This window comes from Podarcis muralis, chromosome 15 (genome assembly GCF_964188315.1).
Source record: "Podarcis muralis chromosome 15, rPodMur119.hap1.1, whole genome shotgun sequence".
Classification (NCBI taxonomy): Eukaryota; Metazoa; Chordata; class Lepidosauria; order Squamata; family Lacertidae; genus Podarcis; species Podarcis muralis.
The window spans coordinates 2,821,931-2,847,561 of record NC_135669.1 but is presented as its reverse complement, the minus strand read 5'-3'; the positions used below and the strand labels follow the sequence as shown (position 1 = coordinate 2,847,561).

Below are 25,631 nucleotides of genomic sequence, written 5' to 3'. Positions count from 1 at the left end.
CAGACCCACCTGTACTGCTCAGGCCCTGCAGGGGCCTAGTGGTGGGGAGGGACAACAGGGACATTTTAAGGCACCCATCAGCATCTCTCTGAACCAATATACCTGTTAAGGCACAAAAGCAGCAATGTCACAAATATCAGCTAGAAAACCCAAGAACTGGGCATACGCTGTGCCAAAATGAATTCCTATCTAAAGAATGCAAAATAAATTGTATTGAATTTTCCCTGGTAAATTGCTGTTCATACTGTGTCTCTATTTTTGCCTCTCTCTCTCTCTCTCTCTCTCTCTCTCTCTGTGTGTGTGTGTGTGTGTGTGTGTGTGTGTGTGCGCGTGTGTGTGTGCGTTGCTAGATTTGCCATTATTCAGGTTTCAACCCTCCAGCTGAGACTGAGAGTCACCCAATGTGAAACCTCTGAGTTGGGAGTGCTGGTGGATGCATCTTGTCTCTAAAAACACCCAGGTAGATGCCAAAGAGGTGAGAGAAGCAAGCTAGTATTGTGGGTACCCAGGTTCAAATGCCCACTCAGGCATGAAGATTGCTGGATGATCATGGGCCAGTCATCATCTCTCAACATAACCTACTTCAACATTTATCCATCACAATCACAGCCTGTTGGTCAGAAATGTTGTTACTCTGCCCCCAAAGTCAATGGATATTTCTAACACATTCTAGGACAAGGACTTTCCAGCTCCTTTTTTTGCTAGTCGATCAGCTGCTTCATTTCCAGCAAAGCCAGAATGACCTGGGACGTGTTTCCACTGGATATCCATGCCAAATTAGCAAGCCTTTCAAAGTCCTCCCTGTTTGTTACATCTGTTCCTTTGTATGTTTTCCAATCATTCTTCTTCCAGTTTTTAACCCAGCTTGTCATACCTTCGATGGTGAACTTGCTGTCAGTATAGATTGCCAGTTTATTGATATTTTGACTCTTGGCTTGCTCTATTGCTTTGCAAGCTGCATGTATTTCAGCCCTTTGATTAGTCTGCCATCCAGGAAGTCTTTCACTACTATTTAAAGGATGATCGGGTCCCCAATAGACACCAGTTCCAGCACGTGCCCATTACTTGAGCAACACCCATCAGTATAAACAACTGCATAATCTCCTGTATATGAGAATTCATCTTTGCGTTCTGGAGGTGTGTAAGGTACCTCGGTATATTTTACACGCTTTCTCTCACGTTGGTTTTCTGAGGGCTGTTCATATGGTTTCTTGTATGAACTATAATCTGACCACGATGTTGTCTTCTTACCCCTGAACCTATTATTTCTTGGTGGTGGAACCTATTATAACATGGGGTGGTGGAGAACCATTTGCAATACTTTGAGCTCAGTGGCGGCTGGTGCCCATTGGGAATGGTAGGGCAAAGGGCAGGGAGACTAACAGGAAGTGGACGCAGAGCCAATGACAGGCAGAGCCAACTAACTTTGGATTTGTTCTCATCATCTTCCCTGCCTGCTGCATTCTGCAAGGGCAGCCTTGGGACAGTGGGGGAGGAGGATGTGGCTCAGGAGGGGTATGTCCTGGGATGAGTCTCAAGGGCCAGATAGAAAGATATAGAGGGCCGCATTTGGCCTCCAGGCCTGTGATTCCCCACCTCAACTCCAGGGCCATCCAAAACCTGGAACCAGCACTGATTAAAGGTACAGCTAGCAAACAAATTTATTTATTTATTTGAAAGCCTAACCAACAAAAGAAAATTATTGTGGTACATTATTTACCAGATGAATCCAGTAATTATCACAGCAATTTTTATAGTTAGGGAAATTGAAAGAGCTGCAAGTAGCCTAATAATAACAAATAATATAAAATTGACAGAGATGTTATAATAGCATAAAGCAAATTGGACTAAGTAGCTTTACAACATGTGAATCTGGTTTACCTACATGAGTTACAAACTGTCTGCAATCAAACTTCTATTATATTGTTATAAGTTGGGGGGGACTAAAGGTAAAGGGACCCCTGACCATTAGGTCCAGTCACAGACAACTCCGGGATTGCGGCGCTCATCTCGCTTTACTGGCTGAGGGAGCCGGCATACAGCCATGTGGCCAGCAGGACTAAGCCGCTTCTGGCGAACCAGAGCAGCGCATGGAAACGCCGTTTACCTTCCCGCCGGAGTGGTACCTATTTATCTACTTGCACTTTGATGTGCTTTTGAACTGCTAGGTTGGCAGGAGCAGGGACCGAGCAACGGGAGCTCACTCCGTCGCGGGGATTCGAACCACCGACCTTCTGATCAACAAGCCCAAGAGGCTCAGTAGTTTAACCTACAGCGCCTCCCCCTAAATTTGTTATGGGACTATGCCAGATCCTCTTCATAATTCTTGCATTTATTAAAAGTTCAGATTAATCAAGGTTTGATTAAAACTGTGCCAAACACTGCTGGATTAACTTTAGGGTAACAAACTAGCACAGCTTGACATCAGCCATTAAGAAGCAAAGGCTGAAATGGCCAGTCATTAACCATCAATAGAAGCCATCAACAAGGCACACAGGGGAAGGTTGCCAGGGTCACACAGGGCAATGGTAAGCAGAAGGGGAAGTTGTGTTGGGCTGGGTGAGGGTTTCTGGGAAGGAGGAGGAAGGAGTCAGAAGCCATGCAGACTGACTGGAATAAGCTGCTTTAAAGAAGAACAGAGATGGCTGCTTGGCTGCCTTTGAATCTAATACTGCACTCCTGCAAGAAGCAGGCCTCTCTTGAGATGTGAATGCTCAGAACTCTCTCCACAGTAAACTCGGGTGTAAAAAGGTAAAGGACCCCTGACAGTTAAGTCCAGTCACAGGCGACTCTGGGGTTGCGGCGCTCATCTCACTTTACAAGCCAAGGGAGCCGGCATTTGTCCGCAGACAGTTTTTCTGGGTCATGTGGCCAGCAATGGAACACCAAAAGCAGAGCAGCGCACAGAAACACCGTTACCTTCCCGCCGAAGCAGTATCTATTTATCTACTTGCACTTTCTGGCATGCTTTCAAACTGCTAGGTTGGCAGGAGCAACGGGATCTCACCCCATCGCAGGGATTTGAACCGCCGACCTTCTGATCGGCAAGCCCAAGAGGCTCAGTGGTTTAGACCACAGTGCCACCCGCGTTCCTATAAACTCAGGTGTATATATATGTGTAAATAAAACCATATATCTTTAAGATTCTAGAGTGTACCCACAGTGCCTCATTTTTCAAAGGAAACAAACCCTGGTGGAATCTCGCATTGCTCAAAGGTGATTGGGGTGGTTCATAACCAGGACTTTTTTCAGCCAGAACTCACTGGAACTCAGTTCTGGCACCTCTCAGGTGAGCGCCTATGGCCATTCTAAGAGAATGAGGGAGACATTCATGGTGAGTTCTGGCGCCTCTTTTTCTGCTCTGCTCGTAACAATATTAAAAATCTCTGGTTTAGCTACAAATCACCTGGCCTGACTACGGGAAACTGTGCTGTGCTCAAGTCTGCCAAAAACAAAACCCCACCCTCAATCTGGTGTGAGAAAAGAAGCTTTTGCCAACGTGAAGAGCTTTTCGCCTGTCAAACTTCACTGGGAACTGGGGAAAGCTTTTCATGCCTCATCTAGAAGCTATAGAGAAAAGCCTACTGGAGTCAATCCTTGGCCACTCCTCTGCTCTTTAGCCCTAAGTAAATTGTTCCATCTCGACTGCCACTAACCCGGCTCTTCCGAGCCTAGTCTGCCTCGCCTGTTTATGCTGTATGGAGTCCAAGGGCCTTTTTTGCAGAGAAGCTTGCCTGCTGTGGCACATATCACAGCCAGGACCTCTAGGGCCTCCAGCAAGCAAAGAGGGTTACATGTGCCTGAGAATAATTGGGCCAGAAGATAATCTGCAGTGAAGCATCACCTCCCTTAGCATATGGCCTGTGAGGCAGTAGCAGAACTGGCTGAGCAAGACACTGTCCCTGACTGGATGGAGGTTCATTGCTTCTAGGCATCTCATCAGAAACACAGGAGTCAGATTCTTGACCATCTCGCTCAGTACTGTCTACACTGATTGGCAGCAGCACTCCAGGACTGCTCTCTTACTACTCTGCATTTATTATATGATTCTCTTTTTCCATTGCGGACTCACTCTCATTGACCCACCACCCCAGGGAGCAAGGCCTGAGCCAAGACGGGGAACAAACTGGACAAGACAACCTTCTGGGATTTTAAAATTGGTCACAATTTTATTGATTCCATATGTAGGTAGGATTTGCTATGCTCCTCCTTAACAGCTTTATGAGGACAGTGAGGATGTTGCAGGAAAGGACCATGTCTGCATGTGTGTCCTGTGCTGTGTGTTTCTCGCTTTCACTCCCCGCAATAACAAAACATTTCTGCTTCTCATCTTAATCATGTTTTGCCCCCCCCCCCCGCCCCCCTCATGTGCACACTAATTCCATAAAAGGCAGGCTGGGCCTGCCAAGGTGGAGCGTATCAGCTTGGCCCTGCGGAGCAGTGGCATTGCTTGGGTTCCCATCAACACATGCGCTCCCACTTATGTGCCTGACAAAAATGGTGCCAAAAGGGGCGGGGGGCTGAACGGGAGAATCCCCAGTGTAAGTGGGCCACAGGGGAGCTATGGACTGTGCTGACTTAAGCACAGGTACTCAAGACTTTGTTTAGGGCCATCACTTGGTTAAAGAAAGTAGTTTTATCGCACGAGTTTTTGTCAGTTTATTGGTTATATACATTTGCATATGAGAAAAACAATACCGGTAATTCTAAATGGGAAAAACATCCTTTTTTAGAGGATGCACACCTTTGTCACAGCAGGCATTATCCTAAAAGAGGTATTCCCCCTTTTTCCCCAGTCTTTCTCTCGGATATATCCCAGGGAATGCATCTTCTAAGATGCCCAAGAGGCTCAGTGGTAACCAGTGGTCCTGTTGCACCAGAAGCTATTTAGTCATGCTGGCCACATGATCTGGAAAGCTGTCTGCAGAGAAACACTGGCTCCCTGGCCTGAAAGTGGAGATTAGCCCCACACCCCGTAGTCAGGTTTGACTGGACTTAACCATCCAGGGGTCCTTTACCTTTACCTTCTAAGATGCTGTAGTGCTTAGAAGTACTTAGATTTAAAATAATGTATTCAATATTAAAAAGCCTGGATAAGTTTATCAGGTACATCTTTTTAGTCAATCATAATGGGCTTTTAATCAAGAAAAGCCACTCTGCATCAGATTGAAAGTCTATATAATTCAGTTTTTCACAGTTACAGAGCCAGCCCAATACATTTCATTGCCTAAGGTGATGGGCAAGAAGTCAGCTAGGCTGAATTTTGCTTCAACTGGTAATGGAAAAGCATCCTCCACCACACCTGGCAGCAGCATGTCATCTTAGGGAATGTTGTGTGGCACACTCAGATCTCCCCCCTAATGGTAGGGGCAGCTCTTCACACTGGCCAGCCAGATGCTTCTGAGAAACCCATAAGACAGGGGTGGGGAACCTTGAGCCCAGTCCTGCCAGGTTTCCCTGTTGGTCAGCCAGACTGTTTCAGCCAAGCCACACCCACCTGTCAGGTATGGGACAGCTAAAGGCAGGACTTAGATCAAAGGGGCAGCGCCTACAAAACCCCTTGCCTAGTGCTACCAGCTAATTGTTGGTGCTAGGGAAATGGTGTGCACACTTATTCTTTTTGCCAATGCAGCTAAAAAAATGTCACCTGACATCAGGTGATTAACACATGGGCAGCCCTACCCCCTGTCAAACACAGCCCACATTTGAGTGTGTGTAGATAGGAATCAGACCCACTGGCCAGATCCAGTTCTTCACTCCTGCCATGAGAAAGAGCTCTCCCCTACTTGGCATCCTGACTGGTGGCCAATAATCAGTAAAACATTGAAGCTCTTTCTAATAGTCATCCCATCTTCTCAGTGAATCCTGAGAAATGTAGTTCTGAAATTCTCAGCAGCTTTGCTAAACAACAATTCTCAGGTTTGGTCTGGGAAAAGTCATAGCAGTTAATCCAATGTTAAGCCACTCTAGGAATGTAGTGTCAGTGTGCCTTCTGTTTCCTCTCTGCCAGTGAACATGCTTTCTTTGGGCTTAGAGTGGACCATGAAGGAATGAAATATCACAAGCTTCCATTTAAAGATGGATAAGCTGAGTAAATGGATAAGCTGCCACTTGATTGTTTGCATCCCATTCTGCAGAGGTTCCAAGGATGGGGTAATATCTTGAAGTCCCACTGCAACCCTGATCGTTTTTTGCCTCTTCTTGTGGTCATTTTGGGCTTCCTTTTTCTGATTGAAAAGGAAGACTTGCCTGTGTGTTCATGTCCTTAAGGCTTTAGAGGCCACTCTCAGTCAGAAAATAGTTCAGCTCATCATGCCTAGTAAAAAGCAAACAGGGGAGGCCAAGGACAGGAAGCTCCCTTGGAGAGACATCAGCCTATGGCATTACCAGACCCTCTGGCATTACTAACCAAAAACTGACCAAAATATATCATGGGTAGCCCACATCTCCTCCAGCTCTTAAGTGGAACCATCCCTAGCCTTTCATGCTCATGTCTTTGCTTCCTCTTTTCACCCACCAATTTTCATTAAACAATATTCCTTCTTGCCCGTGGCTCTTAATGTGGATTTTGCTGCATTCATCAAAGGTGGGGAGCAGAGTGGAGGAAGGGGGGTCCTGAGCGACAAAGGAGAGGCTGCCGATTCATTTCCTCATTCCTTTTCAGCAGCAGATGCTGAAGTTACAGGGTTTGCCTGCATGCACACCCACATATCATCTGCCTACTTGTTTCCTCTGTTGGTTTAATACTGGTTTTCTTTGTATGAACACTTAGAACAGCTCCAAAACCAAGAAACCTACTGCTTGTTGCAATGAGATCCTGTAATGAATGCAGTTGTTTATTAAGAGGCTTAAAACATGCAGGTTGTTCATTACATCGTCACATAAAGCATTCCACTTGATGGCATCAGAGCTGGATTAACTACTATTCTAAGTCATCTAAAGAGAAGTGCTCCTGTCAGTATGTTATATGGTGCCATTATCTGGGCATTTCTCAATGCAACAAGTCTGGTCATCCTACTTTCTACACAGGCAGATCCTTTCAAATTCCCTGAAACTGAAAATAAAGTGATCATTCCATTGTTACATGACAGATGAACTATGCTAAGAGGAAATATATGATTATACTAGTCAACTAGCATCAGACATTAAGGGCATTTCACAAACTATTCCTATACTTGGCATACTATCACATTTTATCTATTCCCGCTAAGAATTTCCCCCATCTACTAAAAGTTTAAACTACCCAGAGATAAAATACTGTATTTTTTGCTCTATAAGACGCATCAGACCACAAGATGCACCTAGTTTTTGGAGGAGGAAAACAAGAAAAAAAAATATTCTGAATCCCAGAAGCCAGAACAGCAAGAGGGATCTGGCTTCTGGGATAGCCTCTTGCTGTTCTGGCTTCTGGGATAGCCGCGCGAAGCCTCTTCAGGGCAGCAGGATGAAGGCTCCCCCTGCCCGGAAGAGGCTGCGCAGAAGGGCCAGAAGCCAGGACAGCAAGAGGGATCGCTGCTGGCTTATGGGACCTCTTCAGGGCAGCAGGAGAAAGGCTCCCCCAAAAGCCCCCAAGAGCCACACACACGCTCCACGGTGCTCTTTAAAGGGAGCGCTGAGCAGAGCCTCCCGCTTGCATTCGCTCCATAAGACACACACACATTTCCCCTTACTTTTTAGGAGGGGGGAAGTGCGTCTTATAGAGCGAAAAATACGGTAGTATAGGGAGGTGTAAGATTCTTCATGGAGTCAGGAAGATGGACAGAAAAAATTAAGGCAAACAAAATCTAGTTTTATTTAAACAAACCTAGTACAAACAAAAACCTACTAGATTATTTCATAGCTACCTACGCAGAACCAATTTGTGGAGAGACTGAACAATAAGAAAACCTGGGTTGCCACTGAGTTGTAACTGTCACAAAACATGTAGTCAACTTCTAAATATTACAAGAGGATTAAATAATGTGAACTCTCTGCAGGAGAGAGGAAGACTGCAGTGAGCTTGCCATGGGGGCGGGTCTTGATGACATTGGTATGCTCTTAAAAAACAAACAAAAAAAAACCACCTACCCGCACAAGGGATTTCTCTTTCTGCATGCATATGAAATGGACACATGTAAATGTGTACAAGTGAACATAAGCTTGTCAGTGTGAGCCTATATCTGAACAAGAGAGCCTTTTCAGTGATGGCATCATTTGTGGATTTCCTTCCCAGAGAGTTTCACCTGATGCCAACATTGTTATCTTTTTGGCACCAGGCAGATATTTAGTTTCCCAGGCTTTTACATGTATTTTGAGGAATTAATTTTTAATATGTTAATTTTTCTTTGTATTTTAGTCTCATTTTTGCAAACTGCTCTGGAGGTTGTTCACATAACTCCATGAGTGCACAACCTATGTCTGTGGGGTACTTCTTTACATGTTAATGCATAGTTTTGTAACTCTATAAGTGTATAGGATGTCTCTTGTGTAGTGAGGGGTGTGTTTCATGAAGGGTTGTGTGCCCTGTCATTTCATTTGTAGATTGGCACATACAGTATGTGCTTCAACAACTCTCACATTCCTTCAGTCTTCAAATAGCTTAAGGGCTGTCACATGGAAGAGATAGCTAGCTTGATGACTTCTTCCTGGCCGACAAATAAAGGATAATATAAGGAACATAACTGATACAATAGAATATCTGGAAGTCAGGAATAAAAAGCAAGCAGCCTTGATGTTTGTGGATGCAGAGAAGGCCTTTGACAATGTGTCATGGACCTTTATGAAAAAAACTATGGAGATGATGAATTTTGGAGAATTATTTCTAAGAGAAATTGACGCAATTTTTACAGAGCAGCAGGCAATGTTGATGGTGAATAATGTAATATCAGAAAAATGCAAAATCACAAATGGGACAAGACAGGGCTGCCCCCTGTTGCCTTTACTGTTTATTTTAGTACTAGAGACTCTGGCAAGGAATATAAGATCTGATGAAGAAATAAAAGGTATAACAGTTCGGTGCAAAGCATACAAGCTGAGAGCGTTTGCAGTCAACCTTGTAATGACAGTATACCAAGGTTCCTAGATAAAATACCTGAGTTTGGTCAGGTAGTGGGATTCAAGTAAAATAAAAACAAAATGAAAGTATTGGTAAAAAATATGACAGAACAACATAAAAATAAGTTACAACTAGCAACACAATTGACAATTGGGGCGGGGGAGTGAAGTATTTGGGGATATGGTTGACAGCCAAGAATATAAATATCTTTAAGGATAATTTTGTAACAACTTGGAAAGAAATAATGAAAAATATGGAGGTTTGGGGAAGAATAAATTTATCACTATGGGGAAGAATTTCCGTAATGAAAATGAATGTTTTGACAGGAATGTTATTTTTATTCAGTGGAGCAGGACACTTCAAACAATGGCAGAAAGATGTTTCTAGATTTATCTGGCAGAGGAAGAAACCAAGGATTAAATATAAATTATTAACAGATGCCAAAGAAAGAGGGAGATTCTCGTGGCCAGATTTGAAGTTATATTATGAAGCGTCCTGTCTCTGTTGGCTGCAGGAGTGGATAACCCTTAAAAATACTGATATTTTAGACCTTGGGGGTCATACATTTGGATGGCATGCATATCTTTGGTATGAGAAGACTAAAGTGCACAAAGGTTTTTTAAATCATTTGGTAAGAAAATCAATTTATGCAGTATGGGAGAAATATAAAAACCTGTAGACACCATATAAAAACAGAAGACACCATTGTGGCTTTCCCCATTGGAAGCGATATCCTTGAAAAAGATTAATGCAAAAAGTGAATGGGCAACCTATAAAGAGTTGCTAATGGAAGTGGAACAACAATTAAAGCTGAAAGGATTTGAGGACATAAGACATTTAGTAACAGATTGGTTGCAATATCACCAATTAAATTATGTATTTAAAATTGATAAGAAAAAATGATTTAGTAAGGAAATTTCAAGGTTTGAAAAATATTTATTGGAAAATAAGGTGAAGTTACTTTCTAAAATATATAAGGTATTGCTAAAGATGAACAACTTGAATCAGTAATGATACAATGGGGAAAAGATATTGGGCACAATATCCAATTTACATATAGGGAAAAGTTATGGAGGGAGAACTTAAAATTTACAGCATGCTATGCGTTGAATGAGATTTATATGAAAATGATGTATGGTTGGTACTTTACACCTACAAAATTAGCAAAGATGTATAGAACTGCTTCAAAGGTATGTTGGAAGTGTAAGGAGAAAGAAGGCACATTCTGTCACATGTGGTGGACGTGCAAGATAACAAAAGCATTCTGGGAAATTATATATAATGAAAAAAATGTTTGTGAAAAAAATGGAAGCTTTTTTACTAGCAATTCTAGATGCAGAGATACCAAGGGAGCTGAAATGATTATATATGTATATGATGACCGCAGATACTTCTGACCCAGAGATGGAAAAAGGATAAAGTCCCAACCAAAGACGAATGGCTGATGAAGATGATGGATTACGCCGAAATGGCGAAAATGACCAGGAAGATCAGAAACCAGGAAGATAGAAACTTTAAGAATGGGAAAATTTAACAATTTATTTAAGAGAAGACTATAAACAGCTAAAAACTTTGGCAGGATTAGAGTAACACTTGTAATATATTAAAAACCAAGGTAAAAATGGACTATTCTAAAAAAATAGAGTAATTATGTGATGCAGTAGGAAATGTTTGATTATGGAAAGCATGGAGGGGTGGGGGGGAGTCCGAGGATTCAGGGAATCCTAAATGTTGATGATTATGATTAATGTTTGAATCCAAATGTAGAGTGTGAAACTGAATAAAAAAGATTTATTTTTATTTATTGATTTTTTAAAGGAAGAAAGAGCCAGCTTGTTTTCTCCTGCTCTGGAGGGTAGGACTCGAACCAATGGCTTCAAGTTGCAAGAAAGGAGATTCCGACTAAACATTCGGGAAAACTTTCTGACAATAAGAGCTGTTCTGCAGTGGAACAGACTCCCACAAGAGGTGGTGGACTCTCCTTCCTTGGAGGTCTCTAAGCAGAGCTTGGATGGCCATCTGCCATGGACGCTTTAGCTAAGATTCCTGCATTGCGGGAGGTTGGACTAGATGACCCTTGGGTCCCTTCCAACTCTAAGATTCTGTGATTCCTTGCACACTCACACTTGTTTGAATGTCTTCTTTTAAAAAAATTATTCGTTTTCCAATATTCCCCAATAACAGCCAAATTATAACAATATCAATTAATTGTTTGAATGTCTTCTTGTTCCTTTTGCTAACGTGTGTGTGCATCCGGGTGCCATCAGCCAACTGCTAGTGCTGCCGTCTTCCAGGTTCAGCTCTTTCAGCGGCAGATGGACCTCTTCACTCCACAGATTTTCTATCCAAGTTCCAAACCTGATTCAACACTCTGCTCCGATGTCCCCTGTACTCCCACCATTTGCTAGGTGGCATCTCCACAATTAGGTGGACTTTTCATTTCCACAGTTAAGAGTGAAGTCATGTGACCAAAAAAATCACATGCTCTGTGCTGCAAGCACTATGAGCATTACTGCTGGCTGTGCAACAAAGCAGCCTCCTATTGCTCCATCATGCATCTGTTTGTTTGCTTTTTGGCCCAGAGCTTTCCCTACAAAAACCTTCTCTTTAGTGCTCGATCAGAGCAAGCATAAATTCAGATTTTCTGTGGAGTGCTGTTTGCTCCAATTGAGCTTTGAAGAGCAGGTTTTCACAGGTAACACTCTGGAGCAAAAAAGAAAGAAAAAAGGACTCAGACACGACACTTTAAAGTCTGGACTGTGCCTGCAAACAGCGAAGGAACAGTGTGGATAAGCCCAAGGTTACATTCTCACACTCCTCCTCATGGACTAAAAATTGTCCTATAGCCACATGTAGGGATAGAAAAGTCTATCTGTTTGGTTTCTCTCAGTTTCTCATTTTTCCAATCTTCAATTCAATTTTCCACATTTCTGCATTGGTTTACAAATGTGTTCTTTAAATAGTCCTCATGAAAATTCAGCAGCATTTTAGTGCAAATTTTTAATATACATTTTTGAGTGAAATTTTGCCTGATATGCACACTTCAACAAGTAATTTTCCTTAATAGAATATATTTTGTATGTTAATCTCACCAATATATGAATTTTTATGCACACACTCCTCTAATATACATTTTTGTCCACCTTATGAGTCTCTAGGGGGCTTCCAGGGGAACCTGTGGGCTTACCCACTACAAGGCAGTTTCTTTTTTTTTTTTTTTATATAAAATTTTTTATTGCGTTTCTTTCCATAGTTTTGTACATTACAAACACATACAATAGATACAAGAAACAATTTTTTCTTTTTTAGCAAAACAAAAAACAACACACACAGAAAAAGAAAAGAAATAAATACATCCCTATTTGGACTTCCCCACCCCTTCCGGATCTGCGTTCTTTAAATTGACAATGTCAGCAATTTGTTACCTTATTTCATACCTCAGTGTAACTTTCAATTGTTATGCATCCGAATTCAATGTACTATGTCTCAGTTTCAATACCTTTAAAATAAACATAACATATTCGATTCAATTTGTCTCCTTTTCTCTTTTATCACTTATTTTACCATTTACTTAATCATAATTGCTAAAGCATACCGTTTCCTGATCGTGCACTATCTTAAGATTCGTACAGTTTGTAATATTTTTGCAAATAGTCTTTAAATTTTTTCCAGTCCCCCTCAATTGTTTCTTGATCCAAATCTCGGATTCTGCCGGTCAGTTCAGCTATCTCCATGTAGTCCATCACCTGCGTCTGCCATTCCTCCAGCGTGGGCAAATCTTGTGTCTTCCAACTCTTTGCAATGAGTATTCTTGCTGCTGTGCTGGCGTACATAAACAAAGTTCTGTCCTTCTTTGACATTTTCTGGTCCACCATACCCAGCAGGAAGGCCTCTGGTTTCTTGGGAAAGGTATACCTAAATACCTTTTTCAATTCATTATAAATCATTTCCCAGAAGGCCCTCACTTTTGGGCAGGTCCACCAGAGATGAAAAAAGGTCCCCTCTGCCTCCTTACACTTCCAACATTTGTTGTCAGACAGGTGGTGAATCTTAGCTAACTTGACTGGGGTCATGTACCACCGGTATATCATTTTCATAATGTTTTCCTTCAAGGCACTACATGCCGTGAATTTCATTCCGGTGTTCCATAACCTTTCCCAGTCTTCAAACATAATGTTATGTCCAACATCCTGTGCCCATTTTATCATGGCAGATTTAACTGTCTCATCCTGTGTATTCCATTTCAGCAGCAAGTTATAAATTTTCGAAAGTGTCTTAGTTTTTGGTTCTAACAATTCCGTCTCTAATTTCGATTTTTCCACCTGGAAACCCACTTTTTTGTCCATTTTAAAAACCTCTTGAATTTGAGCATAGTGTAACCAATCTCGCACCTTATTTTTTAGTTTATCCTGACTCTGCAACTTCCAATTATCTCCAATTACAAGGCAGTTTCCTCTATCATATGAATTTGGAGCAGCACCAAAAAGGAAGCTGCCAAAAAAATATTATTATTGTTCTTGTATCTAATGACTTCACACAGCTCCAGATATTGTTACCTGAAGAATGGTCTGTCTGCCACAGTGAAAGTATATGGCTGTTCTGGCTAAGACATCTGAACAATTCCCAATCACAGAAATCTCAACCACCTCTGATTAGATGAAATCTAGGCACACCTCTGGTCCTTCTTCTAAAAATGACAATGGGCTTTTCTTACTCACTAACAAGTTCACCAAGCTTCAAGCTGCCTTGCCTCTCAGCTGCCACCTACAACAATGTCAACAAATGACTCAGTGGAGTGTGCAGTACACCAGACCAGCACATGGTACTGTTTCAGTAACACCAACCCATCCCTGTTGACCAATACTTCCTGTCTCAGAAGAAAGCAGTGTCCTGGCGCAATGCATCTGTCCTGAAGTGCAGCAGGAAATGTGGGGAATTGGTAGCATAGATGTGAGGAGCATCTAGTAGGGAAAGCTTTTAATCAAGAGATGCAAATCAGCTGTAACAGCAGCATGCTTCAGCAAAAACCTAGTGCACAGTGAAGACCAGGCAAGAGATTTGACAAATTGTTGTCAAGAAGAACCAACATCTCCATGCTACCCAGCCATTATAATCTTTCTTCTTTGTTTCAGTCTTCTTGTTTCCAAGTGGAAACAGATCCTGCTATATTAGTTCAGGCAGGCATGTAAAGGCAACACATTTTTAAATTTGGAAATGAAACAAGGCACTGGTTACCTTGTCTAGATTAATTTGGGCCTTGTTGCTTCCAAACACTTGAGATTGTTGTTGTTGTTGTTTAGTCATTTAGTCTTGCCCAACTCTTCATGACCCCCTGGACCAGAGCACACCAGGCCCTCCTGTCTTCCACTGCCTCCCACAGTTGGGAGCCTCAAAAACACTGTCCCACCATCTCGTCCTCTGTCGTCTCCTTCTCCTTGTGCCCTCCATCTTTCCCAACAGCAGGGTCTTTTCCAGGGAGTCTTCTCTTCTCATGAGGTGGCCAAGGTCTTGGAGCCTCAGCTTCAGGATCTGTCCTTCCAGTGAGCAACACTTGAGATGTCAGTCCACAAATAAGGGCATTTAGCTAGGCAAGCAGGGTTGGCCCAGATTGTGTTTTCCAAGGACTTGCAAGAATCAAATTCTGCTCCATCTCCCAGACAGCTTGGTAAGAGAGAAATTTATGCAGGGCCGGATTTAGGTTTGATGAGATCCTAAGTTACTGAAGGAAATGGGGCCCTTTATATGTGATATTTTTAGGGAGCAGGCTAGCATTACTTACATCATAGGAACCTACACAACACAAAACATTGTTGCTGTATGTAGGTTTCATTTTGTTTTTTATCTTATATTTTGGAAATGTACATCCAGTTTTGTTTCCCTTTAAAAAAATTTGGGTGCCCCAAGAGAGTGGGGCCCTAAGCTATATATAGCTTGTTTAGCTTATACTTAAATCTGGCACTGAATCTGTGTAGTGATTAAATAACACCTATGTTTATGGCATGTAGTCAGCAGCCTTGGCATTCTTTAGATATTTTCTGTGACTTTGGTACATGAATCCAAACAAAATATAGAACCAACATAAGAGTTTCCAAAACCCTCGCTTTGTCTCAAAGTCAACACAACTGCCAGAATTCAAGGTGTCTCACACAGTTATCTTGCTTACTTTTGCCAGATGTCAAGGTTTTTACTTGGACGAACCAAGTCTGCCATGCTGGGCTAGAGGTGCCGTAAAATTCTGAATATATTAGATCCTTTAAATGCATAATAAGGATCCAGTTACCACTATCCTATCCTTTCAGGTGCCCATTTTCCCCAGCCTCCTGCCGTTAAGGGAAAATCTATGGCTGGGTGTTATTAACAACCCAAAAACATTCCTATGCAAATAATGCCTTATCTACACTACAAACCTAGATCCATTTATCGGTTTATTCTACATTACTTCCTGCAAAGGACCCTGAGAATTGTAGTTTGGCAAAGGTCCAGAGAATCCTTTGCTAGAGATCCTAAACACCAGTCACAAAATGACAGGAGAATGGCTGCTATTTATTTTATGTCTATAGTGTAGAATAGGGGTAGGCTTCAGGCTTCTTTGAACTGCATTAGTTTTTACTAGAACCCCCGAGCTGAGTACAAAAGACATCCATTTAGAATTAAAGAACAAGTTGCCTCTGAGCCTAAGAATTTGTTTTCAGTATCAGAATTTTCACCCAAAAGTCCCTTCCTGGTTATCCCAAACCTTTCTTCATTTCAACAGCCTAATTTAGGTGGGAAATTAATATTCCTAAACAACTGGGAATCCCCAAATCCTTGCCAATGTACTGAAAATCACAGAGAGATCTGCCAGTAGATCCCCATCTTCTTTCTCTCCATTCCTGGTGAGATGTAATCCACTGGAGCAGTCAAGTACAACATTACCTGTTTTGCTAGAGTGGTCATGCAGGGGATGTTGGTCCAGCCAGTTGAACTTCCTGTTACACCTGGCTGGAGCATCCTTCTTTTGCATGTGACTAGTAGGTGGGTGTGACCTTTCCAGACCTGGTAAAAGGTCAAGTCATGTAGCCACCTCCCTTCTTTTTTGTTCTGCCTACTTCCTGCTTCACTTCCACTGCACTGATGGCTGCCAGCCAGAGTCTCCCCAGGTTATCTCCCATATGGGGTAAACCTATTTGTACATATTTGTAACTTTAAGCCTAAAGCCTGCCTTCAGGGATCACACTGTGCTCTGCCTGATTGTGAGTAAAACTTCTTTTTGTTACTTATGGATAAGACAGTTGTGTTTTTATTCTTTTAGGATTTATTAGTTTAGGAGGGATTCAAGGGATCTTACCAGGAACATATCCAATCTGGGCAAGTCAGATTGAATTGTTTGTTGTCTTAAGAGACCCACATGAGTATGCAACCAGCTTCTTGCTGTGTAAAGGGGGAATGCGCTCTGCTGTATATCCTCTCCTGTTACCCACAACATTCCCACATATATACTCTCATAAATGGCAAATTCACAGAGATATTTTATTGATTTATTTAAGGCATTTATATATCACTTAATCTTTAGCATTTCTAAGCAATGCACATACTCAATAGGTTGTATCCAGTGCTAGCCTTATTCAGCATACACTTATTGAAGTAAATGAACATGACTAACTTAGGGTCATTAACCTCAATTGGTCTACTCTGGGTAGGACTAGTATTGGATGTTTTCAACAGTGTTTTCAACGGTTACTTCTTGTCTATATCCCTCCTTGAAGTTGGTTTTGTCCTTTGCTCTCATGTGCATCCTTTTACTCTGCCTGGGCTGGAAGTATACCATCCAAATCTGAGTGACCTTCCTGAGTTCATCTACACTGGCTGCTGGGGCAGCAGACCCCAAAGTCGCAAGACCTCGAGAGAGAATTTGCATACCAGGTGATGCTGAAAGCCCACACAGCTGAGAGGACCACATAGGCACACAAGCATGGTTGCTAATATTCAAAATGTATGGTTTCAGTAGAAGCTGACAGTCTGAACAATGCATTCTGTCACCTCCCCCATTTATCTGACTCCTGTCACTTAAAGATCTCAGAATTGTGGGTATGTTTATTGTGGAAAATCAAGGCACATTCATTGATAATGTTGTAAGAACATTCCAACTCACCAAAGATTTTGTATTTGTGAGTCCAGTGAAATTGAGGATATTTCACATTACTTTTTTAGCTGCCAAATGTATGAGTCTCAAGTGTACATATTTCTCACACATATATTCCACCCGTATATTCTATTTATCTTTAGATCTCAGTGACTAGGCTAGGATATAAGGGATCAGGCAGTCCTTAAGAATCCTTAGGATTCACCCATCTGTAGGCCTGGTGTAAGGTGGGTTGCAAGAGTAGCAGTACTAGTATGCAAATATATGGTAAAACATTTCAGACTTGGCTTCCAAATGGGGGGCCTGAAAAACTTGACGACTACTGCTCTAGTGCATAGGCCATGTAAAAGCACACACATGGGCACACTATGCAGCTCCCAAAGTAGATTTTGCATTGTAGCTAACATATTGCACGGCAAGTAAGTTTTTCTTGTCCTTTATCCAAAATAAACATATCCATCTTGGCTTTTAAATCAGTGGAGAAGACGGTAAACAGAGACAGTAAGCATGCAACTTGCACATATTTAACTTGTGCGCATTCAGCTTTATACGCCTGGCAAAATAATAATAATAAATTAAAAAGGGGGCAGATGTCCAGGAAAAAAGACTTTGGCATTCCCACCCGTCACTGCACCCAATGTGTTTTGACTGTACGTGATTTTAGCTTTAGGTACAATCCCTGGAACATAACGCCTGCATAAGTTGCATAAGGGTCCAGAGCGCAAGTGGTCACCCTGACCAATCCAAGAGCCTTGTCTGAATCCTCGAGCCTTACCAGCTGAAACTCATCCAGCACAACAGGACTAGACTGTGCCCTTGAGATTCATCTGCTGTAACAGCAGAGTCAAGATCCCGATGGATGCAAGCGATTTTATCCTCAAAATGCCTTGCAAACAAGTCACAGCAAGCTGCCATTGGTTCTGCCATCTCCTTTGAGCCAGACTATAACAGGCCCCACACTACTCAGAAAAGCTCTGCTAGATGACACAATGAGAATATTCCCCAAACCAAACACAAGCACTTCTATCTACCACCTTAAGTGTTGGCGGTATAGAAAAGATTTTTCAGCACCTCTAGAATATGCTCAAGTTCTTGCTTTGGCAAGTCTCTAAAGGGAAATGTATTCCATTATAATAGAGCAGTGACTGAGGACAGCCCACCCCCTTCTCTAACAAGCATGGCACTCATAAGGCATAGTCCAAAGAGCACTCACTCTCTGCTGATTTAAGTATCAAATCAGGACATAGAGAGCAGGTAGTATATAGCAGGTAAGCCACTGATGGCTTTCCAAATTTTCCAAATTCTGAAGCACCAAATGAATGTGCTGCTTGTGAACCATCTCCTTAAGGAGAGGAGCTGTCATGTTCAATTCTAGCCTCAAGCAATCTTCAAAGGCAGCTCTACACAGCTAGTACTGTAGTACTCTAGCAACTTACCCAATTACAGGGTTCAACATACAGTTTATTTCACATTTAAGGCCTTGTCATTTTCAGCCTTCATATGCCCATACATGTTTTGTAGAAGTCACAGGAAAGACTTAAAAATAACTGGAAAAAAGTGAGCAAGCCACATTTCCTGCTCACTCCCCCTCCCTGAACATGTCTCTCCATCCCTCAGTCTTGGGACATTCCTACAGTGATACTACTTCAGACCAGAGGAACAGCCAACAGCAGGACAAGCAATAAAGAGATTCAGGACTGGCCTCTCTCTCTCTCTCTCTCTCTCTCTGTGTGTGTGTGTGTGTGTGTAAACTATTAACTCCTTTGTTTTACACTCTGAACAGAGCTGCCATCCTGAGAGGCAGGGACTTTATCAATCAAACAACTCAGTCTCTAATTAAAATGTGTGTGTGCAAGTCTTTTTAAACCATCTGTTTAGATTATTAGTGAGGAGTAGTATTTTTCTCCATCCACCCCCCTTCCCTGAACTTGGTGGCAGAAGATGTCTGAGGCAAAAGGTGTAGCTAGCAATGTGTTCACACACTGCCTGCTCTTTTGCCCCTCCACCCACTGTAGACTCATCATCTCCCCAGGCAACTCTCTCTCTCTATTCATCCTGTTTGGTACCATGCATGTGGAGCAATGCCAGGTTTGGGGCTGGGCTTCCTGGCACTCAGATGGATGCAGGGCTGGAACCTGCCTTTCACCATCTCACAGGGTGAGGACGGCTTGGGCCAGTGCCTGCTTGCTCCTGCACAGTAATTACGGATGAAAATTCTCACCTGTGCCTGCCAATAGAAGAAAGCAAACACTCAGTCCCTCCACTATAAAGTCTGGAGCAACTTTTTTATTGTTATTGTTCTGCGTTTGGGGTTAGGCCGTGGGGAAGTGGGTGGTACCACAGCGCTTAGAGTCAAGGGAACAGGCCTGATCTGCACATATCTCACCTCACCTGTGTGCAATCTTAGTCCCCCAAGGCTGGGGAGTGAGGAGGGAAGGATTAACCATACTTTAAGAAGAGGGTTCCCATGTAGCACCTCATAGCTTGTCACTTGCTGATCTGGGTTTACAAGAGCTAGACAGATTTTTTTCACAGGAGCAGAATAAACGTGAATGTATGAAGAGCGCGCTCATTGCTGATCTCTTTTTGTGGGGTGAAAGGCAGCTATTAGTCCTTCTCTCGGCCTCAGTTCTCCACCTGTAAATCAAGAGCTGATATGTCTAACCCTTCTCTTCCCTTAGAGCAAGGAGGGTTACTATAAAAAAAACAAAAGATGCAATGATGGCTGTTGTAATGGGATCTATGCATACAACAATTGGTTCTGTTCCAAGCACACCTACAAAATGTACCTATTAAAAGCTTCTTTGTAAGACACGTCTACCAAGCATTGTGTCCAAAGATGCGGATAGCAAAGAAGCCCTTGTTCCATTGCCCAAGGTGACTTAGAAGAAAGTGGAAATAGGGAAATCAGTTGCTGTTGCATGAAATTTATGTGGCCAAGAAGGTGGAAAGGACCAACACCATTAACTTAACCCTTTGGCCCTCTCTCAAGAAGGTAAAAATATCTATCTTTCACATATCCTATTGTTACTTTCCATACTGAAGCTCCTACAAGTTTCTATTGGTTAGAAATTGTCCAATTGCACTCTGGTGCTTTTACATCAGATGTAAAATATCTATTTGTTTCTAAAAATATTTATGTCTTGCTTTTATTTTATTTTTACATTGTTTTATTAATTTCCTATATTAAAACCCAAATATAAACATGACAAAGTGAATACAATGTTACAGAGACATTTGGGTACATCACTAGTTAAGGTTCTGCTTTTCCTATTTTCACCAGAGTTTTAACTTGACCTGTTTGAAGGTGTTTTCATATTACATCAGGACCAAATAGTTAAGAGAGTTCCAAAGGTCAACATACTGTAGTGGTAGTGCTTTATCATAGTTCGTTTGTTATCACACATAACAAAATTAAGCCAATCTGAGATAAACTTGTATTTCCAATTTCCTCTGGCCACTCTCAATTTATTTGTCATTTTTTCTACTAAAGCGCTACTCCAAATTTTGTTATATACCCTGATTTTCAACCCCATAGGTTAAAATAGAATCAAAATAAAACACTAATAAAATTTAATGTCCAAAAACCAAATTAAAAATATAGTTAAAACTGAGAGCACAATAAGATGCAGTCAGTCAGTCAGTCAGTCAATAGAGGAAGAAATATAGCCAAACCCCAAAGCCAGACAAATTCTTGAGAGCCCATCTGAAGAGAGAGGGAAGCCAGGCAAATCTCCCTAGGGAGGCAGTCCCACAGTCTGAGTGCCACAACTAAGAGCACCCTTTCCTCAATGGAGGCTGGTACATGGGGGCAAGTGGGGCATTGCCCCACCAACCTCAGTTGGCCCTCAGCCAGCCCCCATTGGCCTGCCTTCTGACTTCCCTTCTGTTGGTCTCCCCGTGGACACCAGCCAGAGCTGCCTGTGCTGCATCCCAAGCAAGCAAGCCTGGAGATGCAAAGGGCAGGTGCTGAAGACCACGGGGGAGGAGGTGGGTCTTCCTTTAACTTTTAACAGCTCAGCTGAGCTTAAGGACAAAAGAAGCGGCTTTTATGGAGTCAGACCACGGGTCCATCCAGCTCAAAATGGTCAACTCTGCACTGACTGGCAGCACCTTTTCAACATGTCAGGCAGACACATCTCTTAGAGATGCCAGGCATTGAACATGGGACCTTCTCGATGCAAGGCCAGTGCTCTGAGGCCACTGAGCTATGTCCCTTCCCCTTCAGTACTCCTTAGGATGCTTCTCCCCAGCACCAGACCACTGAGTTTTAAAAGCAGCACAACCCAATCCGATGCATGTTTACTTGTCAAGAAGTTACTCCCAAGTTAGGGTGTATAGGATTACAGCTCAAGTCTGATTTAAAGCTCCCAAATCAGACAACAGAAGTATCAATTGACTTGATATCCTCAGCCTTTGCATGCCATAACACACCAAGATAAGGCACATAATTATTATATAGACTGTATTTGGAAAGCAATAAAGAAAGAAAATATTTGTATCCTACTGGAGTGGCATTAGGTGTTTTGCTGCCACATGCACAATATTAGAATGGTATGCTGACTTCAATCACCCCAAAGCCTTCCTGCATTTCTATAGCCAAAGCAGCAGCAGCCCGTGTTGTTGTTTCCAGATAATCTTCTCTTCTTTGTACCTGTCAAAGAAGAGCACTGTCACCTCCTCCACACTTATTTATTACACAAGGGGGACCTGCAACAAAATGTTGCAGTATTGATTGCTCCCTTTCAAAGTTTCAGCCAGCCATGGCCTTTTCCAGGACACTCCTCCATTCCTCCCCTCAGCAGACACTCCGCATTTTGTGTGCCACTAAGCATGCTCATTCCTCACTGGGCTGTTTTAGTGGTTCTCCCCATTGCATTTCCCCCTCCCCAAATATTTGTTTTACCCTTGCAAACGTTAAGATTCCCCAAGCCTACTGCTACCTCTTTCTTGTGCGTGTGCTACTGTTTTGAGTACGTAAGATTTCATACTTGGAGATTGCTGCTAATATCTACACCCTCCTTTATCTTACAAAAACCCTGTGAGGAAGGCCAGACCAAGAGACAGTGACTGCCCTCAGGGTTCCCAGTGAGTTTTATTACCGAGTGAGGATTTGAACTTGAGGTCTCCTCTGTCCTAGCCCAACATCATGTTGAAAGTGTACAGTAACAGCAGGGATTATTCAGTTTGTAACTTAAGAATTTATGAAATAGCCAAGAGGGGGTGGGGGGTGTTGCTTAGCAACCAGGAAGAGTAGCATGTTGTTTGCTGAGGTAGCATGTGCCCTGATTGGCTGTGTGGATCTCAGGGAGCTTTTCCTCTCTAGGTTTGGTTGAGTATCTCGCTGCCATGTACAAGGCCTGCAGGAATAAAGACAAAACCTCTCTGTTTATTTCTCCTCAGTTGTACACTGCTTTTGTTCAAGTTTCCTCAGTAAATTGTTACCAAGACTGTTCCTTTTGGACTCTGTTATTTAAGTGATTCTGCTAACAGTGCTGTTGTAATCATTGACTTTACTAACACACCACACTAGACCTCACATCAGCCATGCACCCTGCCTCACCCTTGGACACACTGTGCTCCCATTCCTGTTGACTGGCCTCTCCTCATCTCTCACTGCCAGGCCACCTGCCTTTCCTCTACCATCTCCCATTCCTTTGGAGGAGGGGCTTCAAGACAAGGAAACCCCTTCCTGTTGCCTAAGGGACTGCATCCCATAGAATGCTCCCCTAAGTAGGCACTAGGAGTGAAACTGGGCTTTGGTAGACATCACTCCTAAGAACAAAGCTGATGTCATAAGATGGTGCAGAGCTCTAGAAACCTAGAAGCTGGTTACTAGAAAGGGATTGTTTGCAGAGGCAATACTAGAAATATGAGGTGAGGATTCTGCATGCCATTAAGCACAGCAAACAGGAAGACAGACAAATATGACTTATGGGGGCAAATAACGGCATTGTACAGCTCTTGTTCATTGTGGGGATGATTAGGGAGGCAGGAGAGGATATATTATTTAATGATCTCCTTCCTAACTTGCACTAGCAAGTTCCATATTCTAGCAGAGTTCCGAACATCCCCCTTTTTAAATTAGGCAGCGATCAGCTTGTTGCTGACTCATCTGAGTCTTACTATTAAAGAGTCCTTCCTGGTAAAATCCCTTCTACTCCCTCTTAAAAAGAATAAACACAAGAATCTGATTAACGTTAATATAAAAGTAGTTTACTCACAGATTCATTCAGGTTCACAGACATATCCCTGAAGGCAGGCTTAGGTCACATAACAATTAGAACGAGTCCATAAAGAAGTTAGCCCCAAGTGACTGCGACTAAGCAGTCACTTCTCCAAACACACAGCAACATCCAAAATGGAGAACACACACACTAATCAGAACATGGAGGCCGTGTGCTCCTCCATGCTAGTACAACACACCACACCCTTTTCAAGTCTGTCCCAGCTCAGGAGGAAACAGGAAGCCTTCTCCTGAGTGGGACAAAACATCCCCTAACATGTCCACTGTAGGGATGTTGTACTTGACTGCAGTTTTACATCCCACATTCATGTCAATCAGGCTTTTCCAGGTGAATGCCCAAGTGAATTGTGCCCCGCCCCTTAATTACAGAAAGGGTCCCATTTAAAATTTCTTCCGGTGGCAACAAAATGTGTTGGATCCACACTGGCTATGTGGACCCCAAAAGTGGATCCTGAAACAATACCTGTGAGTATAGGGTGGTATATAAATTCAATTAGTAGTAGTAGTAGTAGTAGTAGTGGTGGTGGTGGTGGTGGTAGTATGTTAGCTGTTCAGGGTTCCAAAAAGTCACATCCTTTCCCAGGATACTCTATTCTGTGGCCACTGAGCATGCTCAGTTCTCTTTTTTTAAAAAAAAATATTTTTATTAAGTTTCATATTACCAAATTAAACACATCAAACCAATTAATCCAAATTATAACAATACATATCATATAATCCAATTGTTTTCCAAATTATAAATTTTTGTGGGGGGTACCCATGCTTCTTGATCGGCAGGAGTCCAATCCTCGAATATTTCTGCTGCTTTCATATTAAGAATGATATTTCCAGTCCCCTTTTCTCAATCCTTGTCGTTACACATTTTCCTTTTCATTCACCTTCGAGTTGCTCCGCAAGTGGGTTGAAAAAAACAGTCTTATTTGTATTTCTGTGTGGGCTTTGTACTGCTCTCTCGTAAATCACTCTCATCCAATAGTCCAGGCATTTCCGCTCGAGCAAGCAATCGCCATCTTGTCGTTCCGATGAAATACAGTCTAAAAGCTCACTCTTTAACTTTCCCGACCTGTTGCATCATAAATTAGTCTTTTTCCAGGAGGGCTGCCCCTTCCAGTTCGCAATCTCTTCGAAAATAATGAATCTTCAGCTCGCCCTCCCCAAGACCAAACCTTCTGCAACACAGGTCTCATATCAAATCTCCATTCTTACTGCGTCACAGAGAGAGCCCTTCTTCTTTCCAAATCCTTTACAGAATAAAACCTTTTAGTTCATATTATTCCCACACAGTTCATTTTTAGTCCCATTTGCCAATTAGTTGCTGTGACGGATCTTCTAAGAGGGAGGGTTATTAGTTAATCACATAGAGCAAAAAAAGATAAAAAGTCATCCCCCCCCCTTTGAGTTCCGTTCCACTCCAATCCACATACCAGCTTGTCCGTAGTACTTTGAAGTAATCTTCCGTCTCAGTCTTCTTCATTTCGGTGGTAAAATTGTTAGCAGATAAGAACCTCCTGCCTCTCTTGAAGCATGTGCGTTATCTTTCACCAATTTTTTCCTTTTAAGTAACGCAACTAGTTTCGCACCTGGAAGCAGCTTCGGAGGAGTTCCGAGACCCGCCGAAGGTTGTGCACCCAGTGCCTCACCCCCTCCTTCTTCTGAACTCGGGGGTGATTTATGGCAACAGTGGGTGAAAACTGCATCTCTCCCCCCTGGAGAGATGAGGGAGACTGATTTACTCCCCATAATCAGCCTCTAATTACCTCGTGCGAGCTGGGTAGATGTTAATATCCACCATCTTCCAAGGTGCCCCTAGCGCCCCCCCCCCCAGCACGCTCAGTTCTCACTGGGCTGTTTGAGGCATTTGTCCCTTATACAATTTTGCTCACATCCCCAATATGTTTTTGTACTTTAGCAAACCTTGGGGATTCCCCAAACCTGCAGATTCCTCCCTCTTATGGTTTCGCTTTTCTCTTCATAAGGATCCACACTTGAATAATGAGTTTGCTATTAGTATGCAGGATTGCTCCTGTGAATTGCCTGACTTGGTTGTTTTAAATATGTACTATATGCCACCTTCCTACCAAAACAAAAACTCCAATAGTGCTTTTCACTCACCACTTTCCCTCACTTCCAGAAAGCCCAATAAATTTCCTACATAATCTGAGAGGTATGCTTCATCAACCATGACAGACGAAAGCATGTATTTCTTCACAGAACACGTAATTAACGTA

The 25,631-nt window shown here is 42.5% G+C and overlaps 1 pseudogene; it reads right to left on the bottom strand.

The window, feature by feature from the left end:
* Positions 1 to 616: 616 nt before the first annotated feature.
* Positions 617 to 24,877, bottom strand: LOC114585891 (ribonuclease H1 pseudogene; annotated as a pseudogene).
* Positions 24,878 to 25,631: the final 754 nt, after the last annotated feature.